The following is a 12,037-nucleotide window of genomic DNA, read 5'->3' as shown; positions in this document are numbered from 1 at the left end:
GGTGCCCACTCTTTATGAATAATTCCCTTGGAATCAAAGAAGCACACAAGCACGGATTCACTTTTGACTTTGACATGCGATCTTTTTTTGGCCTGGGTGATTCCTTTGAGCACTATTGCGAACTTTGGCGTTTTGTCTCTGGATCGTACTGAAAAAAAAACAACTTCCATTACCAGTGATAACACGGCTCGACAACTCTGGATTGATTACCGTTTGCTCTAACAGATCGGCTGCCACATTTTTCCGTGTTTCTCGCTGATGTGGTGTGACATTTTTGGGGACCATATTTGCACAAATCATTCTCATACGAAGATCTTCAGTTATTATTTGACGAACCATTTCTCGATTGATGTTCAGTTCTTCTGCAATCATTTTCATGGATAATCAGACCGCACGAGTTCACGCACCCTGGCCAAGTTGACATCCGTCCGTGAGGTTGATGGTCGTCCACTGCAGTCTTCATCTTCAACATTCGTTCTCCCTTCACTAAACATTTTATTCCAAAGAAAAACTTGAGCTCTTGACATAACCTCTTCTCCAAAAGCCTTCTGACGCTTACCGTAAGTTCTCGTTTCGTTTTCACCCAATTTAACGCAAAAGGAAACGGCGTACCGTTGCGCAATATTATGCAGTTCCATTTCCGCGATGAAAGACACAAACACGTATTACAGCACAACTCACGACTGAGCAGTTGCATCGATGTGCCACTTGGACTAGAAGCAGCTTATAGACCAAGGTCAAAGATATTGTGCCTACACAAACCTGCAGGGTTGCCACATCTTGCAATGAAAATCAGTCTCATTGCTTTATTGTCGCACCTCGTATATGAATAACTGATTAAGCAGCTGTGCTTTTCTGCTGTATTACGTTGTTACTGTACTTATCAGCCAGTAATGAAATCGCCAATAGCCACGTCCAAAGAATTATCTCGACATTTGGGAGAGAATATAAGAAGACAGGCGAGAAACAGAGAACTAAATATGATCAAATGGTGATTTAAAACCCGCTCCTCTGGAACATGGGTCTACAGTCTGAATCTCAATGCCACTCCACACAGATTGCTATTCGGTACTACTGCAAACGCCAAACTTTCCCGTAATCACCATATGATACTTTATTAAAATGCACAAGATACTGATTCGCTTTGGTGAAACTTTCTGATTGGTTAAAGCTGTGCATACCTGGGAGCCGCAACTGAACTTCCGCCAGCCATGGATAATTCGGAACGTATCAGAGCGATACTGGCAACATAAGAGGAGTGGCAGAGACGACACGTCATCGAAAATATTTTCAGAACTAGTGAATATTTCTAACGGTGGTTTTCATTAAATTACACCTCAAAATACGATAGTCTTTTCAGTGGTGCCTCACAGTGATGCATGGGTTGTGTGTTAAAAGTGCTAAAATGTTAATACATACAAATGACACGTTGCCTTCTTTTTTCCGTTGGAGTATTTTATTCATCACATATCCAGCCTCTCGAATCTAGTTTTGCGAGACACTGCACGATCATAGAACCTTTTGGCACACATTCGCGTAGTTTCCTATGCTACAGAGAAACTGGATGGTTTAATTAAACAAAACAAAAAATAGTCGGTGTCATAATTCGGCAGCTATGAACGACCCAAATTGCGTACGTCACAAATAAAAACGTATTACATGAGTTTTACTTGGTTAAAGATAGCCGAAGTAAGGATACCATAAACTGCAGACTGAATATAGTAATAAAAGTATTTCTGAAACACAGGAAGGTGTTGAACTCAAATTTAAATGTTATGAAGTTTTTCAGAGCATAACCTGGGTGATTTGATGGGAATCGTTGTTACCCCTGTGGCAAGGCCTCTGGCATAATAGCCGATGAGGAGGTACGTACTCTAAATGGGAGAACAAAACTTCATGGCACAATCAAAACAAAGGATAAGCTGATACGATATATCCTAATGAAATTATGCGGTGGTAAACATTACAGAGAGAGACCAGCGTTTCTCTAGGTATGAAACCCCAGTGGATAGGGAGATGGAGTTAGTTGCCATAATTGTAGCTGCCTGTGATGTAATTCGAAACACACCAGGGATACTTGTCAGAGTGCGCCAGAATCTTGTTCGCCGATGTAGTGCTTGCATTGAGGTTGATGGCCGTTAGTTCCACAACACTTTGTAAGATAGAGTATAAGTGGTACGTTCGTTGTGTCAGTGATGGTATTTGCAGTTAACTGTAAGAAATGTAAATAGAAAAGTAAACAATAATGTTATTTTATTTCTATTACCTCCTTGAGCTGGCTTTTCTGATCCCAATGTCCCCACCTGAAATTGTTTAGTGGAGCAGCCTCTATGCCCTGTTGAACGCTCTTAATGAAGCACTCTGTATTTGACAACGAACGGCACTTTTGCACAGTCATCACTGCAAGTGGCTCTGAGCACTATAGGACTTAACTTCTTAGGTCATCAGTCCCCTAGAACTTAGAACTACTTAAACCTAACTAACCTAAGGACATCACACACATCCATGCCCGAGGCAGGATTCGAACCTGCGACCGTAGCGGTCACGCGGTTCCAGACTGTAGCGCCTAGAAACGCTTGGGCACTCCGGCCGGCAACATGAGTGCAGATGTCTGAATTCTAACGTGAGAAAATTGTTGGTGATCGTATTGTGGGTGCATCCGCAAACATGGTATCGGAAGCGTTTCATGTTTCAAGAGGCACTACATCGAAGCAAAGAAACATTTTCCGTAAAGCGTGAAAGTGATCGTAAGAGAAGGTCATTGAAGAAGATTGTGACGAAAAGTAAGAGAAAAAATGCTGCAAAAGTCACTGCTGAACTGAACGTCGCACTCGCGAACGCTCAGCATCAAAACAACACGAAAGATGCCCCATAAGTAGGGAAGTGCAGGACGAGCTGAAATTCCAAAGACGTTCATCACTGATGCAAATGTCTGTAACCGGAATCGTGATGCCAAAGACATAAAACTTGGACTATGAGGCAATGGAAAAATGTAATTTCGTCCGATGAGTCTTGTTCCACACTGTTTACAATTTGTGGCCGAGTTTACCTCCCAGAAGTGAAACATGGACGGGGTTCGGTGATGATTCTGACGGCCAAGTTGCGCTATTTCATGGGCCCTGTGGGAACTTCGCAAGGTTGAATTACTGTAAAGCATTATGTGATCATATTGAGCAATTATAACCACAACTCGCTTCGCCCAGGACTGGATTTATGATCTCAAAGATGAATTGTCGCCATAGTCACCAGCTCCCGATGTTATTGAGGCTGTCCATCACCTTTATCGTTGATCCTCTTGAAAAACTTAATGCATCCGTATTTATCCATTCCGAGACGACTGGATCTGTAAAAAGGGTAGAAAATAGGATGCCCTTAATTACCAGCCAAATTCACTGACATTGTTTTGTTGTAGAATCATGGAACGTATTTTGTGTTCAGACATAATGACCTGTCTAGACTCAGAGAACCTCATCTGCCGAAACTAGCACGGTTTTAGGAAACAGCGGTGAGGCGAGACACAGCTGGCCCTGATTGTGTATGATATACGACAGGCTCTAGATACCGGCTCCCAGGTTGATGCCATATTTCTCGACTTTCGAAAGGCGTTCGACTCAGTTCCACACTGTATCTTGCTCCAAAAATTGCGCGCTTACGGTCTATCCGGTGACATATGCGGTTGGATAGAAAGTTTTCTAACAGACAAGGAGCAGTATGTCGTCCTGAACGGGGTGACTTCAACAGAAACAAGCATAACTTCAGGTGTGCCCCAGGGTAGCGGAATAGGTCCGCTGCTTTTTACGAATTACATGAACGATCTTGTTGATGGTATTGACAGCGGCATCAGACTGTTTGACGATGATACTGTAGTCTGTAGGAAAGTAGTATCACAAAAAATTTGTGAACAAATCAATGAGGATTTGCAGAAAATAAATGCGTGCTGTAACGACAGGCAGTTATCTGTCAATATAGACCGTCCCGATAGCTGAATGATCAGCGTGACGGACTCCCGTCCTGTGTTGCCCGGGTTCGATTCCCGGCTGGGTCGGGGATTTTCTCCACTCTGTGACTGGGTGTAGTGTTGTCTTCATCATCATTTCATCCCCATTCGACGCGCAGGTCGCCCAATGTGGCGTCGAATGTAATAAGACCTGCACCAAGGCGGCCGGATCTGCCCCGTAAGGGGCCTCCCGGCCACTGACGCCAAACGCTCATTTCCATTTTCCATCTCTCAGTATTAGTATGTGTAACCTACTGCGTGTAACAAGGTGAAAATCCCCATTAACGAACGAGTACAAAATAAATGCCCAGTCTTTGGAAGCGGCAACATCCGTCAAGTATCTGAGCGTGGCTATTCGAAATGCCGGCCGGAGTGGCCGTGCGGTTCTAGGCACTACAGTCTGGAACCGAGCGACCGCTACGGTCGCAGGTTCGAATCCTGCCTCAGGAATGGATGTGTGTGATGTTCTTCTTAGGTTAGTTAGGTTTAATTAGTTCTAAGTTCTAGGCGACTGATGACCTCAGATGTTAAGTCGCATAGTGCTCAGAGCCATTTGAACCATTATTCGAAATGATCTCAAATGGAATGACCAGATTACACAAGCAAGGCGAACTGTAGATTGCGGTTTATTGGTACAATACTGAAGCGATGCAGTCCTTCAACAAAGAAAATAGCTTACAATACGTTAGTTCGTGCAGTATTGGAGTATTTTTCGTCTGTGTGGGACCCTTGCCAGTTGGGCCTGATTCAAGAGATTGAGAAGGTCTAAAGAAGAGCGGCAAGATTCGTGACTGGTACATTTAGCGATCGCAAGAGCGTTACAAATCTCATAGAAAATTTGAAGTGGGACACACTGGCAGATAGGCGGCGCACGAGGATTCCGAGGATGTAGAGCATATATTATTACCACCAGCTTTCAAATCGTGCAATGATCACCATTCAAAGATAAGGGAAATTAGAGTTCGCACTGAGGCGTACAGACAGTCGTTTTTCTCTCGCGCGATCTGTGAGTGTAAAAAGGGGGGAGGGGGGGCGGGATATGACTTTGGCGCTAATTTTGGCCTCCGCCACACACCGATTGGTGGTTAGCTGAGTATATATGTAGATGCAGATGAAGCTGTTTTGAATTCCAACGGTTATCCTATGCCGTATTAGTCTTAGTTATATGTTGTGCTTTTGGTGTTCTCATAATTGTGTTCATCCCGTGTATGTTGCCATAGTTTACGCGGAGATCAAGAGGTTTACAAAGGTTTAATTAGAGTGGTGAGCTGCAGCGAACTACTTCTCGAAGTGCAACATCACACGTCACGAAATTCGCCTCATTGTCTCCTATGGCTTGATAGAAACTACCTCTGGACAAATGTTGTGATTCGTGTGAGTGCTTGTATCGACAGTTATTAAGCTCACCTATATTTGCCAAGATCTGCAAAAAATATTCAGAATGTGTTACATTCTGAATATTGCACAAATTCATTTGCCATGTGACTGTAAAATGACTCGCCCCACATCATTACGATCTGTCGTGAAAATCGATTCATGGAACTTGTAAGTAAGTAACTAACTAACTTCCCTGCACGGCCGAAAAAGTGCGTAGTGGTGGTGCGAGTGGGGGGGTGGGGGGGGGGGTGGGAAGTTGAATTAAGCTGCTACGCCGGTTAGGAGATGAAAGTTGCCGACTGCAGTGGCTACGGACCGTTTTCCTTGTGACCGGTGGCTGGTCACATCACCGGATGATCGTGTGTGAGGCCGTGCAGCGGACACTTGTGTCTCATCGGTGTTCACTTTCAAGTTTCTTTGGTTATATGGAATTGTCTCTCAGAAAGGAAGGCAGCCTGGAATTATGAATGTTGGTCAACATTCTGTAACGAATATGGAGTGCCTATAGCCGAGAAAGAAGATTGCATGGTGAACAATTTGTGAACCTTACACTTCCTGCTATGATGAGGGTGGTTTTAGTCATGTCCGATATCTGTAGCTGTCGTTGGAATCATCGTGAATTCGCCTTCAACATCGAGTGGATAAAATACTAAAGCAGAAAGTACACTCACGCTCATAAACTAAGTATAACTGCAGAATGTGGTGCTACACAAAACTACCGCTAATAGCATAGGCACATAGGGAACACACGCGACACCGATCTGTAAGACCACGGTATTGGTGATAAGTTGAGAAAACCGTACCGAAACACATGTGCTACAAAACGCCACTGTTTCCTGCGCATGTACCCCGACATCAATATGGGATGTGATCACCATGCACACGTACACAGCCCGCACAGCGGGTTGATATACTCTGGATCAGGTGATCGAGCAGCCTCTGGAGTATAGCCTCCTATTCTTACACCAGTGCCTGTCGGAACTCCTGAAGTGTCCTACGGGTTTCAAGACGTGCAACGATACGTCGACCGAGAGCATCCCAGACGTTCTTCATGGGGTGTGGTTCCGGAGAATAGGTAGGCCACTCTATTCGCCTGATATCTTCTGTTTCAAGGTACTCCTCCACGATGGCAACACGGTGGTTCCTTGCTTGTCATCCATCAGGAGGAAGGTGGTACCCACTGCACCCCTGAAAAGGCGGACATACTGGTGCAAAATGACGTCCCAATACACGTGACCTGTTACAGTTTCTCTGTCAAAGACATGCAGGGGTCTGCGTGCACTAATCATAATCCCACCCCACACCATCAAACCATGACCTCCATACAGGTCCCTTTCAAGGACGTTAAGGGGTTGGTATCTGGTTCCTGGTTCACCCCAGATGAAAACCCGGAGAGAATCAATGTTCAGACTATACCTGGACTCGTCCGTGAACATAACCCGGGACCACTGTTCCAATGGCCATGTACTGTGTTCTTGACACCAGGCTTTACGGGTTCTCCTGTGACCAGGGGTAAGTGGAATGCACCTTGCAGGTCTCCGGGCGAATCAACCATGTCTGTTCAGACGTCTGTAGACTGCGTGTCTGGAGACAACTGTTCCAGTGGCTGCGGTAAGTTCCCAATCAAGGCTACCTGCAGTACTCCGTGGCTATCTGCGGGCGATTTCGCTCATCTTGTGTTGTTGTACACTGTGGACGTCTCGAACTGTAGCGCTTGGACACGTTTCCTGTCTGCTGGAATCGTTGCCATAATCTTGAGATCGCCCTAGTATTCTTCTCCTCATAACGTCAACAATATGTGTTCTTTCAGCCATTTTCAACACACAGTCACCTGTAGCATGAATGAAAACGTCTACGCACTTAACTCGCTGCACCGTACTCCGACATGCCCCAACACACCTCTGCGTATGTAGACTGCTGCCAGCGCCACCGTGCGACGACCCCAGGTCAAATGCACCGCATGGTCATACCCCGAGGTGATTTAAACACGCAAACCACGCACCAGAGCATTGTTTCACCATGTATCAGCATTATCGTTAGTTTATGAGCATGAGTGTAGTTCTGCAGCTTTGTTGTTCGGCCAGTACTGTTTTCCACTGGAACGAATTAATTTACGCGTTATAAGTGGATAAATGTTTTTCGCCGAATTTACCGTCTTAATTCTATAGAGTTTAACAGTGTACATTTTAAGCCCGCCTTTTATTGTGTTTTATCTTTTGTAGTAATGGCCACTGTTGTCTGGCCTGTAATTAATATTTTTTGAGGGTTCTGCTGATCCGTCATTCATCTGCAGTTAATCTTTGAGTGGATATGCTCGTGATGGACTGTTGCCTGGGAGGCGGAGAGTTTACGGTAAATTTTGAACTGTCAGTAATAAGCGGAAACAATCTATGGTGGCCGGACTTTGAAAGTCCTTGCGGTTAAATAAAACTAATTTTAGTGTTTTTCCTTGTTTATGTAAGGCATTTAACATTCAGTTCACTGAAACTTGGCATTTCGCCAATTTTGGCATTTCTGTTTTATTTCTTATGTTTATAACATAATTTATTAACCCTGTAAGTCGACTTGTGCGCAGTTTGAGTTATCTCGAATCTCAGTGAATTGCCTCGCATGAAAATTTTTCTTAGAATAGTAATATTTGCTCAATTTTCGCTGCCTTCTAATTAAGTAAGAGCCTTTAGCTCCTCAGTCCTTGCATTTGGTTTAAACTGCTTGCTTAAATTGTTTGTTATTATGGATGCAATTTGACTAAAAATTTTGGAAGTATATTATTCCCTAAGTGGAAAAATCGCCCCCTGCGCAGACTTGCCAGATAGTGGTCGTATACTCGTATAAATTGCGCAGTCTTCTGGTTCCTCATCGCCTTCTGCGAATTCTGTTATCCTGGCTGTTTTCAAAAATTTTTGTATCTGTAATTTTAAAAAGGTTATGTAATGATATTTTCATTAAGAAAAATTGTAACTGTTTGTTGAAACGCCTCCTCTGTTTCCTGTTACCATTTTGGAATTTCCTTCACTAATTTTAAAAAGGTTATGTAAGGTCTTTAGATTAAAAATTTGTGAAAGTGTGTTAAAAACCTTTCTGCTCTCCATGTTGTAATTCTGGAATTATCTTCAGTAATTCAAAAAAGGTTATCTGCTGATGATTTGATTAAAATTTTTTTGACCCTCTGTTAAAGAATTACCAATAAAATCGTGCTTAGATATCTCATTGCATACGAAATGCCTGGGTCCTGAAAGAATTACTGATGCAGAGCACAGTTTTAATGTCAGGAATCTACTCTACTGGCCATTAAAATTGCTACACTACGAAGATGACCTGCTACAGACGCGAAATTTAAGGTGCTGTGATACGCAAATGATTAGCTTTCAGAGTATTCACACAAGATTGGCACCGGTGACGACACCTAAAACGTACTGACATGAGGAAAGTTTCCAACCGATTTCACATACACAAACAGCAGTTGACCGGCGTTGCCTGGTGAAACGTGGTTGTGATGCCTCATGTAAGGAGGAGAAATGCGTACCATCACGTTTCCGATTTTGATAAAGATCAGATTGTAGCCTAACGCGATTGCGGTTTATCGTATCGCGACATTGCTGCTCGCGTTGGTCGAGATCCAATGACTGTTTGCAGAATATGGAATCGGTGGGTTCAGGAGGGTAATATGGAACGCAGTGCTGCATCCCAACGGCCTCGTATCACTAGCAGTCGAGATGACAGGCACCTTATCCGCATGGCTGTAACGAATCGTGCAGCCACGTCTCGATCCCTGAATCAACAGATGGGGACGTTAGCAAGACAACAACTATCTGGGTACACGAATGGCAAAACGCCATTTTTTCGTATGAATCCAGGTTCTGTTTACAGCATCATGATGGTCGCATCCGTGTTTGGTGACATCGCGGTGAACCCATATTGGAATCTTGTATTCGTCATCGCCATACTGGCGTATCAACCGGCGTGATGGTATGGGGTGACATTGGTTACCTATCTCGGTCAGCTCTTGTTCGCATTGACGGCACTTTGAACAGTGGACGTTAGATTTCAGATGGGATACGACCCGTGGCTTTACCCTTCATTCGATCCCTGCGAAACCCTACATTTCAGCAGGACAATGCACGACCGCATGTTGCAGGTCCTGTACGGGCCTTTCTAGATACAGGAAATGTTCGACTGCTGCCCTGGCCAGCACATTCTCCAGATCTCTCACCAACTGAAAACGTCTGGCCAGTGGTGGCCGAGCAACTGGCTCGTCACAATACGCCAGTCTCTACTCTAGATGAACTGTGGTATCGTGTACCTGTACACGCCATCCAAGCTCTGTTTGACTCAATGCCCAGGTGTATCAAGGCCGTTATTACGGCCAGAGGTGGCTGTTCTGGGTACTGATTTCTCAGGATCTATGCACCCAAATTGCGTGAAAATGCAATCACATGTAAGTTCTAGTATATTTTGTCCAATAAATACCCGTTTATCATCTGCATTTATTCTTGGTGTAGCAATTTTAATGGCTAGTAGTGTCTCTACGAACGAGTTATGGTACTTTGTAAGAACGATAAAATATGCTGAATACCAGTAAAGGTGGTCGGCGGCAGCGTGGAGTGGAGCACCCACCTGGCAGACCGTGCGCCAGCCAGCCACTGCCTGCCGCCACTGCGAGCGTGTGGGCGCGCGGTCACACGGCATCGCGGCGTGTCGTGAGCTACACGAGCGCCGAGGCGTGCGCTGCCGGCTGCCCGTGCACCGTTTATCTCCCTTCTGGTCTCGCGCACTATTTTTCTTTTTTATCATTACTCTCTCGCTATTTGCTAAAACGCTGTGACCTGATATCCACGTGACGCACGTTTCGATAAACATTTCCAGAAAAGTTAGACTCGTTGCCATGGTTAAGACACTACAGTTCTGTAGTAGTGCGCTACAAATTTCAGGTCATCTTGTAAGAACGATCGACGAGAATTTGTTGGGAGCTCTGTGTCAGCCAAAACAAACAAGCTGCAGTGGAACTGAACTGTGATATTAGACAAAAACGGCTTACGTGGATCCAGCTTTGTTTGCGTAATCGTATAGGCACCCTAAAATATTATTATCAAACTTACAACAATGACATCAGTTTCACATACACAAATAATCAACGAAACAGTTTTGTGTAATATTTCGACCGTTTCTATTCAGCAAGCAATGGTACGGAGTGAAGTGCGGAGTGCAGGATATCTCGGTGTCATTCATGATTTTATTCCCGTGAAACCTCCATGGCCGGCCAGTGTGGCCGAGCGGTTCTAGGCGCTCCGGTCTAGAACCACACGACCGCTACGGTCGCAGGTTCGAATCTTGCCTCGGGCTTGGATGTGTGTGAGTCCTTAGCTTAGTTAGGTTTAAGTAGTTCTCAGTTCTAGGGGACTGATGACCTCAGATGTTAAGTCCCATAGTGCTCAGAGCCAAACCTCCATCTACACTGACGAAAACTAAAATCGCAGCGCCATGAAGGAGTTCTGCGACATAAAAGTGGCAGACACGTTTCTGCTTCTGAAAGATGATGTCTATTCAGATTTAACTGCAGTCTCTTAACAATGGCGCTAGCAACCCGACCGTGAGGATGCCAATCATGTCTGCTTCAAATAAACCCTCTAACGGTCGTGAGCGTTTGCCACCTTTGAGATTCGATTTGGTGAGAAAGACACCCTAGAACAGAGAACTACTTAAGCCTAACCATCCTAAGGAGATCACACACATCCATGCCCGAGGCAGGATTCGAACATGAGACCGTTGCGGTCGCGCGGTTCCAGACTGTAGCACCTAGAACCGCTTGGACATCCCGGCCGGTTCGCTATCTCAGTTCGAGCGTGGTCGTGTAGTAGGGTCACGAGAAGCTAGATGTTCCTTCTGTGATACTACAGAAAGACTTGACAGGAATGTAGTCATTGTACATGATTGCTGACAGCAGGGATTACGAGAATGTACGATCATAAGAATGCCAGGCTCCTGACGGCCACATGGCACTAATGAGTGAGAAGTCATCGTGTTCGACAAAAGGCTCTAGCAGCAATTTGAGCAGCTGTTGGCACCACAGTAACAAAACTAACTGTTACAAATCGATTAGTTAAGAGCAGTTACCAGCCCGGCGCCATATAACCTGCATTACACTGCACCCAAAACACAGCCATTTGCCACTTCAGTGGAGTCAGCCGTGAGTTCATTGGAGGACAGAGTGAAGGGGTGTTGTGTTTTCTGATGAAATTCGATTCTGCCTCGGGACCAGTGATGCACGTGTGTTGGTTAAAAGGAGGCAGGTTGAGGACCTGCAGCCAACCTGTCTGCGCGCTAGACACGCTGCACCAACATCTGGAGCTACACTACTGGCCATTAAAATTGCTACACCAAGAAGAAATCCAGATGATAAACGGGTATTCATTGGACTTATATATTATACTAGAACTGACATGTGATTACATTTTCACGTAATTTGGGGGCACAGATCCTGATAACTGAGTACCCAGAAAAATCGCCTCTGGCCGTAATAACGGCCTTGATACGCCTGGGCATTGAGTCAAACAGAGCTTGGATGGCGTGCACACGTGCACAGGTAGAGCTGCCCATGCAGCTTCAACACGATACCACAGTTCATCAAGAGTAGTGACTGGCGTATTGTGACGAGCCAGTTGC

The sequence above is a fragment of the Schistocerca piceifrons genome, chromosome 2 (assembly GCF_021461385.2).
Source record: "Schistocerca piceifrons isolate TAMUIC-IGC-003096 chromosome 2, iqSchPice1.1, whole genome shotgun sequence".
Lineage (NCBI taxonomy): Eukaryota > Metazoa > Arthropoda > Insecta > Orthoptera > Acrididae > Schistocerca > Schistocerca piceifrons.
Note: the sequence above shows the minus strand (reverse complement) of the source record.